The sequence below is a fragment of the Oncorhynchus keta genome, chromosome 17 (assembly GCF_023373465.1).
Source record: "Oncorhynchus keta strain PuntledgeMale-10-30-2019 chromosome 17, Oket_V2, whole genome shotgun sequence".
Lineage (NCBI taxonomy): Eukaryota > Metazoa > Chordata > Actinopteri > Salmoniformes > Salmonidae > Oncorhynchus > Oncorhynchus keta.
Window position 1 is genome coordinate 5,218,448 of NC_068437.1, and position 25,400 is coordinate 5,243,847.

The 25,400-nt window shown below is 42.2% G+C and overlaps 1 pseudogene; it reads right to left on the reverse strand.

The window, feature by feature from the left end:
- Positions 1-12,798: 12,798 nt before the first annotated feature.
- Positions 12,799-19,631, reverse strand: LOC118396206 (Krueppel-like factor 5; annotated as a pseudogene).
- Between the last annotated feature and the right edge of the window lie 5,769 nt (positions 19,632-25,400).

Sequence of the window (25,400 nt, forward strand, 5' to 3'; positions counted from 1 at the left end):
CTGGGGTGCAAAGAAGGGAAAAAAAAGCAATATGGGGATGAGATAGTTGGATAGGCTATTTACAGATGGGCTATGTACAGGTGCAATGATCTGTAAGCTGCTCTGACAGCTGATGCTTAAAGTTAGTAAAAGAGATATGAGTCTCCAGCTTCAGTGATTTTTGCAATTCGTTCCAGTCATTGGCAGCAGAGAACTGGAAGGAAAGAGGCCAAAGGAGGAATTGGTTTTGGGGGTGACCAGTGAGATATACCTGCTGGAGCGCGTGCTACGGGATGGTGCTGCTAAGGTGACCAGTGAGCTGAGATAAGGCGGGGCTTTACCGAGCAAAGACGTATAGATGACCTGGAGCCAGTGGGTTTGGCGACGAATAGGAAGCGAGGGCCAGCCAACGAGAGCGTACAGGTCGCAGTGGTGGGTAGCATATGGGGCTTTGGTGACAAAACGGACAGCCCCGGGTTCGATCCCAGGCTGTGTCACAGGTAGAGAGAATTAGAGAGAGCATACTTAAATTCACACAGGACACCGGATAAGACAGGAGAAGTACTCCAGATATAACAAACTGACCCTAGCCCCCCGACACAAACTACTGCAGCAGAAATACTGGAGGCTGAGACCGAAGGGCTCAGGAGACACTGTCGCCCCATCCGATGGATCCGAGGACCCATGCCAAATCTTTTCAGTCTCCTGAGGAGGAATATGTTTCTCGTGCCTGCTTCATGACAGTCAGGATGTGCTTGGACCATGTTAGTTTGTTGGTGATGTGGACACCAAGGAACTTGAAGCTCTCAACTGCTCCACTGCAGCCCCGTCGATGAGAATGGGGGCGTGATCGGTCCTCCTTTTCCTGTAGTCCACAATCATCTCCTTAGTCTTGGTTATGTTGAGGGAGAGGTTGTTATCCTGGCACCACCCGGCCAGGTCTCTGACCTCCTCCATATAGGCTGTCTCGTCGTTGATCAGGCCTACCACTGTTGTGTCATCTGCAAATTTAATGATGGTGTTGAAGTCGTGCTTGGCCATGCAGACATGAGTGAATAGGGAGTACAGGAGGGGGCTGAGCACGAACAACTGTGGGGCCCCTGTGTTAAGGATCAGTGTGGCGGATGTGTTGCTACCTACCCTAACCTCCTGGGGGCGGCCCGTCAGGAAGTCCAGGATCCAGTTGCAGCGGGAGGTGTTTCGTCCCAAGCTCCTTAGCTTACTGATGAGCTTTGAGGGCACTATGGTGTTGAAAGCTGAGCTGTAGTCAATGAACAGCATTCTCACATACAGTTGAAGTCGGAAGTTTTACATACACCTGAGCCAAATACATTTAAACCTGTTGTGACTCGGGGGCAGTATTTTCATTTTGGGGGAAAAAACGTTCCCGTTTTAAACAGGATATTTTGTCAGGACAAGATGCTAGAATATGCATATAATTGACAGCTTAGGATAGAAAACACTCTAAAGTTTCCAAAACTGTAAAAATATTGTCTGTGAGTATAACAGAACTGATGTTGCAGGCGAAAGCCTGAGAAAAATCCAATCCGGAAGTGCCTTCTGTTTTGAAAGCGCTGCGTTCCAATGCGTCCCTATTGAGCAGTGAATGGGCTATCAACCAGATTACTTTTTCTACGTATTCCCCAAGGTGGCTACAGCATTGTGACGTAGTTTTACGCATTTATGTTGAAGAATACCCGTAAGCGGATACATTGCGCAAGTGGTCACCTGATGTTCCAGAGAGATTCTCGTGTAAAATACAGAGGTAGCCATTACTCCAATCGGTCCTACTGAAAAACGAATTGTCCTGATGGATATATTATCGAATAGATATTTGAAAAACACCTTGAGGATTGATTATAAACAACATTTGGCATGTTTCTGTCGATATTATGGAGCTAATTTGGAATATTTTTTGCCATTTTCATGACTGCAATTTCCGGGCGATTTCTCAGCCAAACGTGAAGAACAAACGGAGCTATTTCGCCTACAAAAATAATATCTTTGGAAAAAAGGAACATTTGCTATCTAACTGGGAGTCTCATGAGTGAAAACATCCGAAGCTCATCAAAGGTAAACAATTTAATTTGATTGCTTTTCTGATTTCCGTGACCAAGTTACCTGCTGCTAGCGGGACAAAATGCTAAGCTAGGCTATCGATAAACTTACACATGCTTGTCTAGCTTTGCTCTAAAGCATATTTTGAAAATCTGAGATGACAGGGTGATTAACAAAAGGCTAAACTGTGTCTCAATATATTTCATTTGTGATTTTCATGAATAGGAATATTTTCTAGGGATATTTATGTTCGTTGCGTTATGCTAATTAGTGTCAGGCGATGATTACTCTCCCGCATGCGGGATGGGGAGTCACTAGATTAAACACAGTTTTTCAATATTCCTAACATTTAATCTTGGTAAAAATGCCCTGTCTTAGGTCAGTTAGGATCACCACTTTATTTTAAGAATGTGAAATGTCAGAATAAGTATAGAGAATGTATAGAGAATGATTTATTTCAGCTTGAATTATTTTCATCACAGTGGTCAGAAGTTTACTGAGTTTATTGAGTTTACACTCAATTAGTATTTAGTAGCATTGCTTTTAAATTGTTTGATTTGGATCAAATGTGTTGGGTAGCCTTCCACAAGCTTCCCACAATAACTTGTGTGAATTTTGGCCCATTCCTCCTGACAGAGCTGGTGTAACTGAGTCAGTTTTGTAGGCCTCCATGCTCGCACACACTTTTTCAGTTCTGCCCACAAATGTTCTATAGGACTGAGGTCAGGGCTTTGTGATGGCCACTCCAATACCTTGACTTTGTTGCCCTTAAGCCATTTTGCCACAACTTTGGAAGTGTGCTTGGGGTCATTGTCCATTTGGAAGACCCATTTGCGACCAAGCTTTATCTTCCTGACTGATGTCTTGAGATGTTGCGTAGGTAGCTAGCTAGTAATATAAGCTCTCTTTTCACACGAGGTAGTGTTGTTCAGTACAGTATAATTTGGTGATTGATTCGGCCATAACAGGGCTTGCTAATACCACTACAAGCCAAGCTAGACAAGTTGAGCTAGCTAGCTGTGTTTGCTATACCTAAAATGTACTGTAGACTAATGTTATAGCTAGCTAGCCTCAGTGAATCTTATTAGTAGCAAAACTGGAGAAATGTTTTGATGATGATGAGTAAAGGAATGACTTTGGCTTTATGACCCTTATTAGTCTTTAAGTAAGTATACGTGTGTTGTAGCTAGCTAGCAAGTGTCTAGCTAACATGTGTCTGTGAGATGTGTATTCTGCATCATGTTGCTACAGTAAGAATACAGACAGTACACAATGATTGCCCATGAAAGTCTAATAGTGTTTTTGTCATACAGACAATACCGCTTGGTGGCCTACAGATTATTTTTTGCATTTTGTTCTACGTGGGGAGAAGCTAGGCACAGGACGCCAAATGCCTGAGTGCGCTGTTGGGCCATTCAAGCAATTTATCCCGCAAATGATATGTTGGATAAAATAAGTTAATGACTAGAAGAGATGTGAAATGTCCATAACAACAATCTCCTTGTATCAAAGTGACTCTGGATACCTCACTCCACCCACCAAACACACCCATATGCAAGTATTCCCTTTGTATAAGCGTTGTATTTATTATAGGCGTTAGCCCCATATACTACCCACCATTACGACCTGTACGCTCTCGTTGGTTGGCCCTCGCTTCATATTCGTCGCCAAACCCACTGGCTACAGGTTATCTTCAAGTTTCTGCTAGGTAAAGCCCCACCTTATCTCAGCTCACTGGTCACCATAGCAGCATCCACTCGTAGCACTCGCTCCAGCAGGTATATCTCACTGGTCACCCCCAAAGCCAATTCCTCCTTTGGTCATCTTTCCTTCCAGTTCTCTGCTGCCCATGACGAATGGCAAAAATCTCTGAAGCTGGAGACTCACATCTCCCTCACTAGCTTTAAGGACCAGCTGTCAGAGCAGCTTACAGATCATTGCATCTGTACATAGCCCATCTGTAAACAGCCCATCTATCTACCTACCTCATCCCCATACAGGTATTTATTTATTTTGCTCTTTGCACCCCAGTATCTCTACCTGCACATTAAACTTCTGCCGATCTACCATTCCAGTGTTTAATTGCTACATTGTAATTACTTCGCCACCATGGCCTATTTATTTCCTTAACTCCTTAACTTAACCTGATTTGCACTCACAGTATATAGACTTTTTGTTTTCTTTTGTTCTACTGTATTATTGACTGTATGTTTTGTTTATTCCATGTGTAACTCTGTGTTGCTGTATGTGTCAAATTGCTATGCTTTATCTTGGCCAGGTCGCAGTTGTAAATGAGAACTTGTTCTCAACTAGCCTACCTGGTTTAATAAAGGTGAAAAAAAATGAAAAAAAGCAACAAAAGAACAACCGAAACAGCTCCAGCGGGTGCAAAACACACTAAACAGAAAACAACTACCCACAAAACTCATGTGGGAAAGTATGGTTCTCAATCAGAGACAACGATAGACAGCTGCCTCTGATTGAGAACCACATCCCGCCAAACAACAAAGAAATCCAAACAAAGAAATCCATCCGTTGGAGGCTGCCACGGTCAGGAAGGTGAGGGTGTACTCTGCAGCGGTCTGGGCACCCTGCCAGAGTTGGAATGGTTTCTCACCTTCCTCTCTGTCCTCTGGTGGATGGTCAAAAAACGCCCTGAACATAGCTATGAACCCCTCGTAAGAACCCAGATCGTCCTCTCCTCTCTCCCAGGCAGCCGTAGTCCACTCCAGCGCCCGCCCGGTCAGTAGGGAAATGACCTTGGCAACCTTGGACCTCGCGGTGGTGGGGGCTGCCATCTGATGAGCGAAATAGAGGGAGCACTGTTGTAGGAAGCCATGGAATCACTGACCTGGGCGGCCTGCTGGGTAGTCTGGGGGACTGGCTCGCTGGGACGGCTTGTGGTAGAAGGCCCTCTGCTGGTTGGAGGTGAATCCTCTTGGGTGGTGTCGAGACGGTGGTGGATGACCACATCCATAGCCACACCCAGTTGCGCCCTTTGATTGTGGTGTTGGCGGATTAGGTGTCCTTGTTCATAGACTGGCTGGAAGATGTCCTTATCTTTTGCTGAGGCAGTATTCTGTAACGCAGGGAGTCAGGAAACAGATGCAGACGGTCAGTGTAATAATTATCATGAAGATAATACAAGACAGGAGCTGCGTACTGAATGTAACCTGAATGTAACCAATACTGCCTGATCACTAAGGGCTATATGAAGGAAGAATAATCAGGGTGGTGATGAAGTCCAGGTGTGCTTAACGATGGGGAGCTGGTATGTGCAATGTGGGTTGCCAGTACCGCTGGTTAGTAGACCGGCAACATCGTGCGCCAGAGTGGGATTTGACGTGACACTTCGGCAAGTTTTTTAATTTACACAATACCTGTTAGCAAAGGTGACATGCAAGAGCTTGTCTTGCATAATGTCTACTTCGATGCTGATTAGCATTTTCAAATCTGAGAGTAAATAGAGGCAAATATATTGATAAAAGTCACCTTGTTGCATACAATGTTGTCACGTTCTGACCTTAGCTCCTTTGATTTGTCTTTGTTTTAGTATGGTCAGGGCGTGAGTTGGGGTGGGCAGTCTATGTTCATTTTTCTATGATTTGGGATTTCTGTGTTTGGCCTGGTATGGTTCTCAATCAGAGGCAGCTGTCAATTGTTGGCCCTGATTGAAAACCATACTTAGGTAGCCTGTTTTCACCCTTGAGTTGTGGGTGATTATTTCCTGTTTAGTGTTTTTGTCATTCACCTTACGGGACTGTTAGTTTGTTATTTATTGTTTTGTTCAGTGTTCTAGTACTTCATTAAAAGCTATGAACACTTACCACGCTGCGCATTGGTCCTCCTCTCCTTCATACGATGACTGTTACAAATGTATTATTTATTTAACTAGGCAAGTCAGTTAAGAACAAATTCTTATTTACAATCACGGCCTACCAAAAGCTCTTTATTTTAATAATTTATTATATACAGTCATTTTTGCTCATCTTTATTTAGGTTGTCAATAATTTTGGACACCAATCTATGTATCAAATTTTAGACCTATAATCCTTACATTTACAGTGCTATTTAACCCTGCAGTCTTTGGGCCTAAAGACACTGGAGACATTTAAAGGTAATTGTAATTTGAAAACATTTACGTGCTCTTCTCCTTTGAAGGTTAATGAGACATAAGATATTTGTCTTTCTGTACAATTCCAGTTTGTTTAGTTGTCATATGAACACATACACATACACTCTCCCTTCAACAACAGGGCGTAGCCTGGCTGAGGGAATCAGCATAATTATTATTTTTAATGTCAGCAGCAGCTAACTGCATGGAGGGACTCCACACTTCTGGCTTTCTTTCTCTCTCTCGCGCGCGCTCTCTCGCTCTCTCTCTCTCTCTCTCTCTCTCTCTCTCTCTCGCTCTCTCTCTCTCTCTCGCTCTCTCTCGCTCTCTCTCTCTCTCTCTCTCTCTCTCTCTCTCTCTCTCTCTCTCTCTCTCTCTCTCTCTCGCTCTCTCTCTCACTCTCTCTCTCTCTCTCTCTCTCTCTCTCTCTCTCTCTCTCTCTCTCGCTCTCTCTCGCTCTCTCTCTCTCTCTCTCTCTCTCTCTCTCTCTCTCTCTCTCTCTCTCTCTCTCTCTCTCTCGCTCTCTCTCTCTCTCTCTCTCTCTCTCTCTCTCTCTCTCTCTCTCTCTCTCTCTCTCTCTCTCTCTCTCTCTCTCTCTCTCTCTCTCTCTCTCTCTATTTTCCTCCGCTGTTGTCTCTCTCGCACGTATTTTCAATCTGGGATTTTGTGTCCCACCCATTGGAACATGCAGGCCAGGGACAATAAAGAATCTGGAACCTACATGGACGATAATAGCGGAAAAGTCCATGTTGAGAAAAATATTAGCTCTGTGTTTTACCTCTATAAGCCTACTCTTAGACGAACAAGCTCTTTCAATGGAGGTTCTCCATAAAGGCTTTTGGTTGTGGACTGAGTAGTAGTTAATTTTTCCAAGAAAAAGTCTCGGAGTGTTCAACACTTTAAACACTTTATACCAATTCTATATTTTCTGATAGAGAGACCGGTTTGCTGAATGTCTAAAGCACTTCCTTCACTCGAGGAACAAGTTCTCTATATTCATTTCCTTTGAGAGGGAGGTATGACAAATCACTGTATACTGTCGTTTTTTTAAGAGAACACTTAAATTGGAATTATGTACGAACAAAAGGGGATTTTAGGTAGGTTGTTTTGTATTCATACTTACAGTATGCAACAAAATCAGTTCTGTACAAATTTGAAAGAACAACTTTTTTGTGTATTGTATTATTTTTGTTGTTGTTGTGAAATCCTGAGAATGAATAAAGAGATTTCAACTAGATATAGTTCTCGTGTTGATGTTCCTTCATTTTTAATGCTGGATATGATTTCTCTGTTACTTATCTAAGTGTTATCTGCTGTGAGATATTGTAGGAGGAGTGACTATTTAGCAATCAACCCTGACATCAGAAATTGGGTTAATAGTTCCGTGGAACCAAAATCAATAGGTTCTACTCTTCCGAAGAGAAATGGCCATGAACTGAGAACAGTTCAGAGGCCGGGATTCTCCAAATCGTCTTATATAGCAGCGCATTAGACAGCTGACCATGTGCATTTCCCAAACGTTTGCAGTTATCACATTAATGGTAAATGCTACGCATGTCGGCTCAAGCGTAATGTACCTTTAAAAGTAGACAGCAATATGCTGCTTTTTAGTTTGTCTTGGATTGAATCCCAGCCACAGACATGTTCAGTAGGGAACAGCAGATACAGGCGACAGCCACACAGTAGAAAACATATTTTTCATACGATAGAGATGCATATAATTCTCCAATAGCCCTAATATATTGCTCCTATAGCATTCTGAATGATGTGAGCAGACTTTCCTTAGATCGCTTGATGAAAATGTATCCTCAGAAGAATTGTTTTTCAACTAATGGTCACATAAAGAATATTATGTAACAAATAGATATTAAATGCCCACCATGGCGAAAATCCAACTGGAAGACAATGCCAGCACAGCTTACCCATGATTTTTGCAACGATGCAAATCAATAATTGATTGTTTAAGTCAAAGTATGATATATTTGGGTTTGAAGTGGGAAATCCGAAGTGGGAACTTTGTGGAAATCCGTGTCAATGACGTGTAAGTCCATTGATTTGCGTGACAGTTATGGGGCAGGCTTTAGTCAATTTGGAACTACCTTCCTTACAAACATTTTCGAGCTAACAAGTATGGGCTCCTTACATAGTGAGAAAAATGCATGTGAAAATATATGTGAAATATAAATGATTTATTTCCACACATATATTTATTCCAAATACATTTACAGATGTATGTCACACATGAAAATAATTTTTTAAAATGCATAAAAAATAAATTATTTATCCCGTTTTTGCATCCCAAAAATATATTTTAATTAAAAAAAATCTGTATAGGTATTCTGTTACCAACCTGTTGCTACTGTAGCTTACTGCGGTCTGAATTTCACTTAAACTGTAAAGAGATGTTGGCTGGGCTGATGCCGGTGAAACGGTAGAAATCAGCTATATTATACTGATGAGTGGATAGGTAAATGTTAATGCAGCTGGGACACCTCGTCGTTTCTGGAGACGTGCACAGCGGCGCTACAGCAAGAGTGTAGCTAGCTTGCTAACAAGTAGCAGTTGCTCAATAACTATACAAGTTTGGCTGGCTATCTAGCTATAGCTAGCATAGCTAACTGTGCAGTCAAGTAAATCCATTTGAAATAAGTTATTATGTCGCTCAGTGAGTAAATCACTGCTTTACCAGTACTAACGCTGCTGCATCACCTTAGTTTTGTTACCAACGCAAAGGTGTCTCTACAATAATAAACCTAGCTGTCAAAGGAAATACAATTCAGGTAAAAAAAAATTGGACAAAACATAATTATGTTTAAATTAGCTAGCTAGCTTTCAAAGTGTATGTTGCTAGTGAAATTATTCGCACTTCTGTGTTTAGCAAAGTAACTATCCAACATGCACCAAATATTGTAGTTGCCTATATGCTATTTTCTGTCAGGTTACTCATCCCGGCCCCCGTCTGCTCTGCATGACCACATAAATAAAACCATGGCCAAACACCTTTCCCTCCACTGAAAGGGTTTGAGTATGTCATTGTCAAGTTCATAGAATTTGATCCATGACGACAGACAATGTGACTATAATTGTTAGTCACAGTCTTGTTCCATCGCTGCAACTCGCGTACGGACTCAGGAGAGGCGAACGTCGAGAGCCATGCGTCCTCCGAAACACAACTCTGCCAAGAAGCACTTGACAAACGGCTTGCTTTAACCCGGAAGCCAGCCACACCAATGTGTTTGAGAAAACACTGTACAGCTGACGACCGAAGTTAGCGTGCATTGCCCTCGTCCCACCACAAGGAGTCGCTAGAGCGCGATGGGACATGCCGGCCAAACCCTCCCCTAACCCAGACTGCGACGCAGTGCCTTAGACCGCTGCGCCACTCGGGAGGCCTATTGATGCTTTAACTTAAGCGGTGTCAAGGAAATTGTGCCTTCATGTTTCAACATAGGTACAGACACTCAGTCCTAGTGGGAAGGTCAGGGATAGGTTAGCCTACGGTACTGGCTGGAAGAATGGATTTTATGGTATAAACTGGAAGAATGCTTTATGGTATCAACATTGATAAGGTCATAAAAGAGGAGACAGACAGATTCCATTCATAAAGACAGAATGACAGACACACAGTATAAAACCATTTGTGGGTTTTGCCCAAACAGATATGACTTAAGCCCTTAAGTTCAGTTATTACTAAGTAGTTACATAGGTATAAGGGCAACTTAGGGTGAACAGTTACCAGCCCTCTTTCAAAGGTCAGCCAATCGTCACTTGCAGGTGAAAACAATTCACAGCATACAGGGGTGGTTTCCTGGGAACCCATCCCTAAATGTACTCTGCTTTGACCAATATGTATACATTGTACTATATATACCACAAATGTGTCCATCCAACATCATTACGTTAATGAATAATTATTGTAACCAATAGTGTAACAAAAGTGACATTTCCATGGAGCGGTTGGGCATCGTCTCATACCCTGCTGCCAATATCTTTGAACGTGGTAACCTGAAGGAATCATATTGGCACACACACTAGAAAAAGATTAACTCTCATCAGGCTACAATACATAATATAAAAACAGATTTGTAAATATCAAAGTCTGTATGGGACGATGCTAATTTCAAAATGTATTAAGGTAAAAAAAAAATGTATATGGTTATAGAATGTATTTTGAGCTGTAGTAGGTTCAACTCAATACATTTAGAGCTTATCTAAAAAAACACTATCGAGCAATTTTTTTTATTAATACATTTTTACAAAACACTATACATCCATTGTTTAGCTGGAATGGAATGTTCATATCCTACAGCATTTGACTGATATGTGGTGTTCTCACCTGACCATCTTAAGATTTAATGCACTTACTGTAAGTCGCCCTGGATAATAAGCGCATGCTAAATTACAAGTGTAAATGTTTTACATACAGATCTCATATTACCGTATTTGCTACTTTTTATAATGTATAATTTGTACAGTTCTTTATAAAAAAAATATGTTATTTGTTAATCTTGACTATGTAAAACCTAGCAGTACTACTTAATACGCTGAGAGTGGGGCACATATATTGCATTTAGCCAAAAAACATGATTATTATTTAAATTATTATTATCAAGTAATATATTTTATAGATGTCTATCATTGAACAACCCCATGCCATGATTAGATAGTGAAGAAACACACCCATCTCTTTCATTATTTCTGTAAACAATGAAAGCTAATTTACCAACATTTCTGAAAATGTATATATATACACACAGGATTTTGAATGAAACTCTTCATTTATACATAAATAGTGAGGTTCCAGTGCAAGACTAAGTAACATCAAACCATAATAATCTAAATAATAATGTATAACACAAGTATGAACTGTTGAACAAACTATAGAACATAAAACTGTAAATATATGTAGGATAATGTAATGTTATCCTCTGACAGAGGTTTGTCTCCAGGGGCCTGTTGCACAAAACTAGGATAAGGGATTAAGCCAGGATATCTTGGTGATCCTGGCTCAATTGATCCGTAATCCGGTTGCACTAAAGATGGATAGGGGGCAGGAGGATATGTTATGGTATAAATTACCATGGAGATTTATTCTGTGGAGCTAGCCTGCTCCAGACCAGGCTAAATTCCAGGATCTATTTAATCTCATCCCTAATGTCAGTCAGCAGTCACCACAAATGGAAACCAATAGTTATTTCACTGCTCACTATACATTGTTATCACATATAACTAGACCCACTGTCATTATTTAAATGTTTGTGATCATTAATTTCAATGATTTTGGATAAAAAATGATTTTTAGATGTTGCCATCATTACATAATTTACAGTTTCCCATAGACTATATATAAAATGATAGAATATTAGGGCCACAGAGGGAAAAAAAAGACAAGTCATAATATTGTAACCAGTTGTTTTAAAGGAGGACAGTTGTTAAAATGACAGATGCGGGGCATTTCGTGAAATTGTACTTCAGTATGGTTTCATAAACAAAGACATGCTGATGTGCCAGAATATTAAGTATCACATTGTCATAAGTATCAAAACTGTAAAAACAATATGTAGCTTTTCTGCAGAAAGAACCAGCCTCATAAATGTATGACTTTATCCTTTTTCTTCAGTGTGGCCCTAGTACTCTGTCATATAAACAAATACACATTCCATATGAATATAAAAACACAATGTGTAACATTATGTTCCTTTATTGAATAAGGACAAAACAAAGCAGGTAAACCATCAGCTCCTTTCGAAACTGAAGTCACAGTGACTCTACAAGATGGAAAGCACAGAATCCAAGCATATTATACAAAATGATACATACACATTCAAAGGTCTGTATATAACACACCCTGCATGTCTGCACACTAAAATAAATGCAGGACAAATCCATACACATCAACTGAACAGACAAATGAATGGATGCAGTAGCCTCCCTGCAGCCTTGTATTACACACAGTATACCGCACAAACATCATAAGAGGCCAAATTCGTAAAAAACGAACCCAAAAAACCCAAATTCCTCTGCCACCGCAGGACATATTTAACCAAAATTGAAAGCACACATACTAACTAAAATAATTCAACACATATTGGTCCCTCAGCAGCCGACCACTGTCGTCATCAGGGAAGATTGCCGGATTGTCCCAGTCCATGGCTGGTGGCACTCTGGGGGCCCTCTCCTTCCTCAGGCAGGCCACATTGTGGAGGACAGCACAAGCCACAGTAATATCACATGCCCTAACAGGGCTGACCCTTAATTTGTGAAGGCAGTGAAAGCGTGCCTTCAGGAGGCCAAAGGTCATTTCAACTCTGGCCCTGGTCCTGGCATGGGCATGGTTGTAGGCCTGCTGTGCTTCCTGGGGGTCTGTGAAAGGTGTCAGGAGAAAAGGCTGGCAGCCATACCCCTGTCTCCCAGCAACACACCAGAGAATTCACCTGTCAACACAAAATCTCATCATTACTACCTCATAAACACAGTGATATTCTTGACACAGCCATGATGGTTATAAATAGGGGTTGTGTGGCTTACCTTGTGATAGGCACTGATAGATTTCAGAGGCCCGAAAGATTCTGGAGTCATGGACTGAGCCAGGCCATTTTGCCACAACATTGCTGATCACACAGTCAGCATTGCAGACCATCTGAAATCATAAGATGAGGAATATTACACCAATCAATGCACATCACTGGCAGATACTAAGTAAGAAAGACATTTTTGCAGTGCAGTGAGCAACCGACCTTGGGTCCTTTGAAAGGCGCTATATAAATTAAAGTGATTATTATTATAGCTCATCTATTTATTCAATTAAATTTTATTTATATAGCACTTTTCACAATTGTTTCATTCTGTCAAAGCAGCTTTACATTAATGAAAGCAGGAGAAACACAAAAAAAACGGTGGACAACATAAGAAGCAGAGTACAACGGCTAAGATTAAACCGTACTGAGCGTAGTAACGTTAAATAATAATGTAAGGCTTTAATAATAATTTATCATAGCTTTATACAGTGTGATGGACTTACTTTACACAATTTCACTCATATCTGCAGTGCATTTCAATTAAAAATTTAACCGTTTCATAATTACAGTACAACTGCGTTTTTGGAGATGTGAATTAAATATTTGAATTGTAATTGTGATGTTTCAGCGGAGCGGTGAGTGTGTAATTGTGCACTACTTACGCATTCAGGCGGTCTGCAATACTTTGCCACGCTTTTTCTCTTTGCTTTATCACTGTGGCGGTGTTGCCTTTCTTCTTAATTATATCTTTTACCTCCTCGTATGCCTCCATGAGGATTTGTGCTTCCGACGGGGAAAAGTACGCGGCTCTAGTTGCCATGGTAAATCAGTTAATCTGTGATCTGTGGCGGGGTCTATTTGAGTGAGCCGTGAGCGCGCACCTATCCAGGATTGGTTTCACCTGGCTTAATGAATCCGTGTCTGCTCATCCTGGCTTGGTCTTTGTGCAACCAATTAAGCCTGGACGCACATGTTTTGGCTTCATTGAGCTCAGCTGAGTCATTTATCCCGGATGTCTTAATTCTACTTTTGTGCAACAGGCCCCAGATATGGAATAATAATAAACATTACATGACTGTTTCTAAATATAAACATTACTCCTGAAAGATTCTATTGATTGTGGAGGCCAAGTCATCTGATGCAGCACCATCACTCCCCTTCTTGGTCAAATAACCCTTACACAACCAGGAAGTGTGTTTTGGGTAATTGTCCTGTTGAAAAACAAATTATGGTCCGACGAAGGGCAAACCAGATGGGATGGCGTATCTCTGCAGAATTCTGTGGTAGCCATGCTGGTTAAGTGTGACTTGAATTCTAAATTAATCAGTGACAGTGACACCAGCAAAGCATCATCACACCTCCTCCTCCATGCTTCACGGTGGGAACTACACATGCGGAGATCATTCGTTCACCTACTCTGTGTCTCACAAAGACACGTCTGTTGGAACCAAAAAAAATATAATTAGACTCATCAGACCAGTCCTTGTGTACTACTCCCTTCACAGAACAGCACAAACAGGCTCTAATCAAAATAGAAAGAGGAGTGGGAGGCCCCGGTGCCCAACTGAGCAAGTGGACAACATCAGTCTCAACTTAAACAGCGAAGAGGCAACTCCGGGATGCTGGCCCTCTAGTCAGAGTTCCTCTGTCCAGTGTCTGTGTTCTTTTGCCCATCTTAATCTTTTCTTTTATTGGCCGGAGTCGCCTCTTCACTGTTGACGTTGAGTCTGGTGTTTTGGGGGTACTATTTAATGAAGCTGCCAGTTGAGGAATCGGTTTCTTAAACTAGACACTAATGTCCTCTTGCTCATTTGCGCACAGTTGAAGTTCCACAGTTGAAGTTCAACTGTATATATAACATTTGTGGGCAATCGTAATAGTCGGAATGTTAAACTGTATATACAGTTGAAGTCGGAAGTTTACATACACCTTAGAAAATACATTAAAACTTAGTTTTCACAATGCCTGGCATTTAATCCAAGTACAAATGCCCTGTCTTAGGTCAGTTAGGGTCACCACTTTATTTTAAGAATGTGAAATGTCAGAATAATAGTTGAGTGAAGGATTTATTTCAGCTTTTATTTCTTTCATCACATTCCCAGTGGGTCAGTAGTTTACAAACTCAAATAGTATTTGGAAGCATTGCCTTTAAATTGTTTAACTTGGGTCAAACGTTTTGGGTAGCCTTCCACAAGCTTCCCACAATAAATTGGTGAATTTTTGCCCATTCCTCCTGACAGAGCTGGTGTAACTGAGTCAGGTTTGTAGGCATCCTTGCTCGCACATTCTTTTTCAGTTCTGCCCACAAATGTTCTATGGGATTGAGGTCAGGGCTTTGTGATGACCACTCCAATACCTTGACTTTGTTGTCCTTAAGCCATTTTGCCACAACTTTGGAAGTATGCTTGGTTCATTGTCCATTTGGAAGAAACATTTGCGACCAAGCTTTAACTTCCTGACTGATGTCTTGAGATGTTGCCTCAATATATCCACAATTTTCCCACCTCATGATGCCATCTATTTTGTGAAGTGCACCAGCCCCTCCTGCAGCAAAGCACCCCCACAACATGATGCTGCCACCCTTGTTATTCACGGTTGGGATGGTGTTTTTGGCTTGCAAGCCTCCCCCTTTTTCCCCAAACATAATGACGGACATTCTTGCCAAACAGTTCAGAGGACAAAATGTATGATCTTTGTCCCCATGTGCAGTTGCAAACCGTAGTCTGTCTTTTTTTTATAGCGGTTTTGGAGAATTGGCTTCTTCCTTGCTGAGAGGCCTTTCAGGGTAATTCAATATAGGACTCGTTTTACTGTGGATATAGATACTTTTGTACCTGTTTCCTCCATCATCTTCACAAGATCCTTTGCTGTTGTTGTGGAATTGATTTTCACTTTTCGCACCAAAGTACGCTCATCTCTAGGAGACAGAATGCGTCTCCTTCCTAAGCGGTATGATGGCTGCGTGGTCCCATGGTGTTTATACTTGCGTACTATTGTTTGTACAGTTGAATGTGGTGATTGCTCCCAAGGATGAACCAGACTTGTGGTCTACAATAATTTTTCTGAGGTCTTAGCTGATTACTTTGATTTTCCCATGATGTCAAGCAAAGAGGCATTGAGTTTGAATGTAGGTCTTGAAATAAATCCACAGGTACACCTCCAATTGACTCAAATTATGCAAATTAGCCTATCAGAAGCTTCTAAAGCCATGACATAATTTTCTGTAATTTTCCAAGCTGTTTAAAGGCAATGTCAACTTAGTGATACAGTGAATTATAAGTGAAATAATATGTCTGTAAACAACTGTTGGCATAATTACTTGTGTCATGCACAAAGTAGATGTCCTAACCGACTTGCCAAAACTATAGTTTGTTCACAAGAAATTTGTGGAGTGGTTGAAAAACGACCTAAGTGTATGTAAACTTCCAACTTCAACTGTATATACAGACAGACAATGTGCATCCATTAATACATGGAGCAATTGGAGGCAGGTGTCCAAGGTCCCCTGTTTCTTTGAAAGTCCATACCTCCCAATGATGATGTTGTCATTACAGGAGCAGACATTTTGATCTTTGTGTTGGCCCTCATGCAGTGTAATGCATTCTGGGGCTTCAGGATGGTGGTGATATGTCCCTCTCTTCTGGTGATGCTTCAGGTGGTCGTAGCATGTGTGTGGGTGGATGTGTTGGTGGTTGGGTGTTTATGCCGGTGCGTGTGTGCGTGTGTGTTTAGTTCTGGTGGCGCTTCATGTGTAGGGCAAGGTGATCGGACCGGGAGAAACAGCGCCTGCAGGCTACACACTTGAAGGGCTTGGCTCCCGTGTGTTTACAATAGTGTCGTGTCAGCTCGTCAGAGCGGGGACGAAACGCCAGTCACAGCCCTCCCAGTTGCAAGAGTATGGTTTCTCTCCTGAAAACACACACAGAGAAAGACCAGGGATATAAATACCCTGTAAAATACCTATTAGTATGGGTTACAATTGGTGAGGCCTGTGTGGCTGTTAGACAGGGATGTGAATACACTGTAAAATACCTATCAATATAGGTTACAATTGGAGGGTACGGTGTGACTGTTAGACAGGGATGTAAATACACTGTAAAATGCCTATCAGTATGGGTTCAATTGGTGAGGCCTGTGTGGCTGTTAGACAGGGATGTAAATACACTGTAAAATATCTATCAGTATGGGTTCAATTGGTGAGGCCTGTGTGGCTGTTAGACAGGGATGTGAATACACTGTAGAATACCTATTAGTATGGGTTCAATTGGTGAGGCCTGTGTGGCTGTTCGACAGGGATGTGTGTCAGTTTAGGACAGTTTGTAATGTGCCATGGAGATACAGCAGGACAGTTATTTTGAGAAAGAGATGAGAGTTGTAGACTATTTTTCATTGCACATTTCTTTGTTCAATACTGTGTTCACCGTGATGTCTTCAACAGAGTGTGGTAAACATACCATCAAATCATATTGATTGCATACACAGTTTACAGCAGGTATAAAAGCTTCAGCCAAATGCATACAGTATGTGTATCTCCCTCAACAATGCAGCACATTAGTCAATAATAAAAGAGTCAAATGAAAAATAGCAAGTACTAAGAAAGGTGGAATGCATAGTAATAGACTGTATTTATACTGTGTTTCAGAGTTCTGAGTGCATGTGTGTGCGTGTGTGTGTTTGTGTGTAAAGGTTGGATGTGTGGGTAGTCTTTGCAAATAATCTGTTAGGTGCAAATAGTCTAAGGTACAGGTCTGTACAGGGAGAGAATAAGGGTTAGCTGTTCAGCAGTCTGATATCCTGGTGGCAGAAGCTGTCTCTGAGCCTATTGGTATAAGACCCGATGCTCCGTTACAGGTTGGTAGATGGTAAGGTGGTGCAGTTGCAGTACCAGATGGTGATGCAGCCGGTCAAGATGCTCTCGATTGTGTAGCTGTAGAACTTCTTGAGGATCCGAGGACCCATGCCGGATTTCTTCAGTCACTGGAGGTTGAAGAGGCACTGTTGTACCTTCTTCACCAAGCTGGTGGTATCTTATATAAGACATCTCAGTCTTTTATAACTAGCACTGACTTTGCCAATAACTGTTTTATTGAGGGAAAATGTACTTACTATGACTGCGATATGTGATTGTCTCACCTAGCTAGCTTAAGGCTTGTCGTTGGCCCAAATGACCTTGGCTTGGGTATATTGTTCGCCTTTTTCATATGATTCTGCGTTTTGCATCAAGCAAAACTCAGTAGAGACTAAAGGATATTCCAGAGTTAGCCATCCCTGAGATTGGGTGTGGCAACTCGTATATCTACATTTATCAATTAAAACATAGCATCAACCTACGTGACATCAAAGAGGGCCAACCAACTTTCTGGTAGAGAATGCAGTGATGAGTACTAAAATTGTCGCCCGTAATAAAGAGCAGTGTGCTATGATAAACTGTATCTAATGGCTTCAATTATGTGACAGATTTTTCATTGCTTGGATGTGACTGCCCCCAGTGAAGAGTGATACTGAATTGAAGGAATGAATCTGTGCCTCGAGTTTATCACCTGAGGAAGGTCATTGGCCTTGTCAGGCTTGATTCTAATGTTCTTCAGTAGAGGGCACTAGTGCCTAAACTTTCCATAGCTGTGTTGTACCCCGTTTCCCATCTTCAGAGAAGAGTAGTTATAGTCTGTACATTTCTATTTGTGTAATTGTACAGAGGAAGTTACTCTTTCTTACCTGTGTGTGTCCTTTGGTGTGCTTTCAAGTGAGAGCTCTTTGTGTAAACCTTGGAGCAGCCTACAAGGACAGAAAATGGATGTTAGTATCACTGAATGGATACCATGGAGAAGTACTCAACATTGGCCTCCTGAGGTATTTATTTCCAGCACGTCTCGGTAAGCAAACAAACAGCATCATGAAACGCATCCTCTGTATCTTTGACCAAACACTCTTTAGCCTTTAGCACATTAGCCTGCAAAGTATCTATATCAATGGTCTAAATGGCACTGTGGGTGCATTCATTCATTCATTCATTCATTCATTCATCAATCCATCCATCCATCCAATCATCTATCCAGAATCAGGAGGCTCACCGGGGAAGTCACAGAAGTGGATCCGTCTCTTCTCGAGCTCAGGGTTGTTCCGTCGGTTGTACCTGGGTCCTGTCAGCAACCATTGTCCGTGGGCTATAAGCATGGAGTGGTGGGACATCTGGGTGACCTTTAACCCCAGTCTGCTAGAGGCCTGGAAGGGCGGTGGAGTGGTCAGCAGCTCAGCCTGGTTCTCAGGACTACCCGGCTGCGAGTTGGGGGGTGAGGGAGGTAGACTGTGGGGCTGTGACTGGGGCGACACCTTGGCGTGGTGGTGGGAGAAATGCTCCGGCATTGCAAACAACGAGTCACCACCGCCATGACCCACCGTTGTCAAGGAGACATTGTTCAGGTTGAGCATGGTTCTACCGTTACCGGCTCCGCTGGTCCCCGATTGGCTGCTGCGGGAGAGTGTCATTGTGAGGTCAGCTCCGCTGACGGGGATGGGCATCTGGTAGACCTGCGGTTGTTGGGGGCCAATATGCAGCTCGGTATCTGAAACTGGGTGTCCGCTGGTGGCCATATCGGGTTTGATAAACATAGTGTTGACGGTCTGGGGAATGCTGAAGACAGACAAGAAGTCAGGCAGGGTCTGGATGGAGCAGAACACTGGGACGTCCAACCGAGGCTCTGTCTTGATGTGCTGGAGGAGATGGGTCTGGTGGTGCTGCTGGGGCTTGTTGGGCCGGGTCAGGCCGGTGCAGAGGTGGGTGGTTTTGGGGAGGGTGAGGTTGATGTTGATGCTGTAGGAAGCTGTGTTGTGCTTCTCCTCTGAGAAGTACTTGTCCACCAATGAGGCGCTCTCTCCGCAGTATTTCTTGTCTGTGTGGACCATGGATGGAGGATGGAGGAGACTGCATGTGGTCTGGGGGAGGTACTTTTCCATCTCCAACTGGGTCTAGAGAGAGGGAGGAGGAGGAAGGGGGATAGATGAGGAGGGATGGAGGGAGAGAGATTAGATTAGATGGTGACACTTCCTAGAGCAATGTTGTGTGTCTAGGAAGAGCCTCTTGTAGCTGTGTTAGGAATGTGTTTCCAAAGAAGAATATCTGCTGCTCACTTTTAGATCATTTGTTGAAATGATCAGACGGAAGCACTCTGTAATGTTTTTGTTATGGATTCATGATGTGTGCTGAGTCAGGAAGCAAGGAAGCAAGTTCAGGGAGTGAGTGTTTTAATGAATAAACGCATCTCAATACAAAACAAGAACCACGAACAACACACAGACATGACACTGGAACAGAAACAGTAACACCTGGGGAAAGAGCTTAAGGAAGTGACATATATAGGGCAGGTAATCAAGGAGGTGATGGAGTCCAGGTGAGTGAAGACGTGCAGGTGTGCGCAACGATGGTGACAGGTGTGCGCCATAACTAGAAGCCTGGTGACTTAGAGGCCGGAGAGGGAGCACATGTGACATTGACTAGCTTTTCATTTACAAACTAGGTTCTTTTTTTAAACTGTGTTTAATTGAATCCCTAGAAGCAAAAATGGGACATATTACGCTATTGTTATTTTTCTAGGAAAGTTCAAATGGATGCCGGATAAATATGGAAATGCAGCCCAAAACAAATCAGCCACACCTTTAACTGCGAGTTACTGGGGCCAAACGCTAGGGCACAGGGAGTTAATCCAAGCCAAAGCCCAGCCAATCAGTTGTGTTAAAATAATTCACTGAGCTGTTGATATACGTAAGCCCTATCCAGCTGTGCACATTGGCTTACCCAACATCAGATACAATGGAGGGAAGAGAACAATTCATCAGGCCTATTATGCTTCCACAGCTATTTGAAGTGCCAGCTATGTCTGTACAGTATATTTCCAAATCTCTCCCCTAGCAACTCTAGTGTTGATGTGCTTTTCAATCAAATTCAATCAAATGTATTTATAAAGCCCTTCTTACATCAGCTGATGTCACAAAGTGCTGCACAGAAACCCAGCCTAAAACCCCAAACAGCAAGCAATGCGGGTGTAGAAGCACAGTGGCTAGGAAAAACTCCCTAAAAAGGCCAGAACCTAGGAAGAAATCTACAGAGGAACCAGGCTATGAAGGGTGGCCAGTCCTCTTCTGGCTGTGCTGGGTAGAGATTATAACAGAACATGGCCAAGATGTTCAAATGTTCATAGATGACCAACATGGTAAAATAATAATAATCACAGTGGTTGTCGAGGGTGCAGCAAGTCAGCACCTCAGGAGTAAATGTCAGTTGGCTTTTCATAGCCGATCATTCAGAGTATCTCTACCTCTCTTGAAGGGCACTTCAACCTGTGTGTGAGGTCAATAATACTTGGAAAATTCCTTATTTTGATTTGTATTGCGAGATCCTCCTGTATGAAGCTGCTGCTTTCAAAACAGGGCACAAACAGGTCTTGTGTTGGTTGATTATGTTTTGGCAAGCAGCTTAACCCAGTACTTGGCAGAGTCCTCCCTCTTGTCTGAGTGCCCATGGACTACCTGGATTGGTCCAAAAAGAAACTGTTTTGTTTTCAGTTGCAAATGTTTTCCGTTGCATGCCGTAATGAACACAACCCTGGTTGCTTTCACACACGCTGTTTATCCTCTATGTATCAGGAGAAGAATGGGGTGCACCTGAACCAAAGACAATCAGTTAATGATTGTAAAACATGTACAACTGCTACATGCCAAAGCCCAGATAACAGAGAAAGAAGAGAAGAAAATATTAAACGTCTTATCAGCTCTACTCTGGGTTATGGGGTAAAGGGGGGGAAGAGTGGGGGTAGAGAAGAGTCAGGGGGTTTTCCACAATTCCGGACCATGAACTTGCCATGGTCACAAATGGCACCGTATTCCCTATAGTGCACTACTTTTGACCAGGACCCATATGGCGCTATGTAGGGAATAGGGCTCTGGTCAATAGGAGTGCACTATGTAGGGAATAGGGTGCCATTTGGGACACACACAGGGGTGTTTCCATACTTCCGGTTCATGACCATGACAGTGATTTCCAATCAAAATACCAGCCAAGTCAATCATGCCCAATATTTGAGAACAATACTGTGCGATGAAAGATGACTAATGTCACATTTCATACCATGTCACCATAGCGAAATATGATCAAATTTATTTCAATCAATCAAATGTATTTATAAAGCCCTTTTTACATCAGCCAATGTCACAAAGTACTGTACAGAAACCCAGCCTAAAACCTCAAACAGCAAGCAATGCAGAGTAACTAGAGCATCTATACTGTCCAACAATACGATAATGCAATAACAAATCCTTTGTCCATGGTTGCACATGCAAATATATCTGAAACTTATTTCCAAATCAACATCCAACAACACCACTCAAGAGTTCTTTGTGGCCCTCACATTTGGCACCACTATCCTTGACATAGCACTCAATGGTGTCTGAAGTCAAAATGCAAGTAATAATATATGCCATTTAGCAGATGCTTTTATCCAAATCGACTTAGTCATGTGTGGATCAATTTTACGTATGGGTGGTCCCGGGAATCAAACCCACAGCCCTGGTGTTGCAAGCAACACGCTCTACCTACTGAGCCATACAGGTTCATCGTCGACCTCACTATTTCTCCTCCTCTTTTTTAGGACAGTTACTTTGAGGGGAATCAGTCATCTTGGTTTGTGAACAACAATGTAGTGTCATTTAGACTGCTGTGGTGACATACACAGTCTGGTTACAGAAAGTCAAAGCATTGTGACATGCTTAGACTGGCCATAGAGTATGAGTATTGAGAGATATAGGAAACCACTGTGACTGGTAATGATGTGTAGTTTGGTCAGAGAGGCTGACTGGTAGTAGTGTGTAGTCTGGGCACATACAGTACAGTTTGATTATTGACAAGGATGAGTAGATGACCACTATGACATGCACAACAACCCAAACAGAGAGAGGAGATTACAATCATGAATTATAAAGGAAAAGCCAGCCACATCGTGGACACTGACGCCTTGCTCCCGGACAAGCTAAACACCTTCTTTGCCCGCTTCGAGAAAAAAACTGAGCTTCCAACAAGGACCACTGCCACACTCATGAGGACTGTGATCTCTTGTTGTCCATGGCCTAGGTGAGTAAGACATTTAAGTGTGCTCAAGTGCCACAAAAGAGGGACAGAGGTAAAGAGGGACACAGATGGCCCAGAACAGAGCAGCACGTCTGGCCCATAAATGTACACGGAGAGCTAACATCAATGACATACATGTCAATCTCTCCTGGCTCAAAGTAGAGGAGAGATTGACTGCATCACTACTTGTCTTTGTGAGAGGTATTTACATGTTGAAACCACTGAGCGGTCTTTTCAAAAGACTAGCACCAAGCTCAGAGACCCATGCATACCCCACAAGACATGCCAAAGGGGGTCTTTTCACAGTTCTCAAGTCCAGAACAGACTCGGGAATACCGTACTACACAGAGCCATGACTACATGGAACTCTATTCCACATCAAGTAACACATGGAAGCAGTAAAATCTGATTTAAAAAACAGATAAAGCTACACCTTATGGAACATCATGGAGACACATAAAACAGGTAAAAGAGAATAGAAAAGGCTGCCTAACATACAGAGTTGAAATCACAGCGATAAATACACCAGGCCACCTGGAGGGGTGGAGACTAACAAATTGATAGTTAGTCAGCTTTATTAATTGCCACCCTTTAATAAGGAAACCCCGGGTCTTTCCCCACATATCTTGCACTTCTCATAACCCAGATGTATCATACTGTATTTTATACCATCTATTGCATCGAGACAGCTATAGGGAGGAGGTGAAGGCCCATCCATTGTGGTGTAGGAAAACAACCTCTCAATCAACGTCAACAAAACAAAGGAGATTATCGTGGACTTCAGGAAACAGCAGAGAGCGGACCCCCTTATCCACAATTGAGAGCATCCTGTCGGGCTGTATCACCACCTGGTACGGCAACTGCACCGCCCACAACCAAGGGCCCAGAGCATTCTGCAAAACTCATCACTTGCAAACTAACATCTGCCTTCCAACACCTACATGCCGTATGTCACAGGAGACTGAAAATTTGATTTGATTTGGTGCCAGGAAAATAAACAGCTCTTCACTCAACATCAAAAAAGACTGCTGCTGATGGTGGAAATCATTGGCCACTCTAACAAATTGATAGTTAGTCACTTTATTAATGCCACTTTAATAATGATCTTTACATATCTTGCACTTCTCATCCCAGATGTATATACTGTATTTTATACCATCTATTGCATCTCATCTATGCCGGTCGGTCATGGCCCATCCATATATTTATATGTACATATTCTTATTCCATCCCTTTACTTCGATTTGCGTGTATTAGGTAGTTGTTGTGGAATTATTAGATTACATGTTAGATATTGTTGCACTGTCGGGAACTAGAAGCCCAAGCATTTCGCTACACTTGCAATAACATCTGCTTTGTGACTAATCTGACTAATCTGCGTATGTGACTAATACAATTTGATTTGATTTGGTGCCAGGAAAATAACCTCTTCCTCAACATCAACAAAAAGAAGGCGCTGATGGTGGACTTCAGGACATTTACAGCACCCCACATTGGTGGTCAGTGGTGAAAAGCCAAGATTACCGGAGGAGACTAGTGGTTAGAGAGTTTTACAGCCTTTAACCAGGCAAGTGTTAAGAACTATTCTTTTTTTGTTGGGAACAGTGGGTTAACTGCCTGTTCAGGGGCAGAACGACAGATTTGTACCTTGTCAGCTCGGGTTTGAACTGAAACCTTCATCTTACTAGTCAACGCTCTAACCACTAGGCTACCCTGCCGCTTATTAACTTTACTAATACCTAAAGTTGCATTACAAAAGTATTTCGAAGTGTTTTGTGAAAGTTTATCTTGACTTTTTTAATTTTAAAAATGACGTTACATTATAAGACGCTATTTTTTCGTTTATCACACAGTCTTCATAGATCGATATCTAGGCTATATATGGACCGATTTAATGGAAAAAGACCCAAATCCCTGATTAGTCTGCGTGAAGAAAGAAGATGGTCAAGGGAGAATGTTTTATATTTTTGTTAGGATTTGTAGGTGAGTGAGTAAATGCCAATTAAAGACCATCGGTTCTATTGGCCAAAGTGCAATCACTGTGAAACAAATAATGATCTACAGTCAAGACTGTCCTGCCAAAAGTATTTAAAAACTGAATTGTTGCCTGGATTCACTGAGTGTAGCTTTAATTCAATACGGATAATATAGAGTTGGCTGGGTTTTAACTGCATCAGTAGGACATTAGCAGCTAGTCTAGTAAGACGCAGGGGCTGGGGGGTGTCTATTTGTCAATGTCAGATGGTGACGCCTGCGTGTCTAGGAAAGAAGGTTAAAGAAGTCTAGAGGTATTGCTCACCTGAGGTTGTGTACCTAATGATAAGTTGTAGACCACACTATCTACCAAGAGAGTTCTTATCTATATTATTCATAGCCGTCTATTTACCACCACAAACCGATGCTGGCACTAAGACCGCACTCAATGAGCTGTATAAGGCCATAATCAAATAAGAAAATGCTCATCCCGCCTAGCGGCCGGGGACTTTAATGCAGTCAAACTTAAATCTGTTTTACCTCATTTCTACCAGCATGTCACATGTGCAACCAGAGAAAAAAGGAAAAGGAAAAAACTCTAGTCCACCTTTACTCCACACACATACAAAGCTCTCATTTG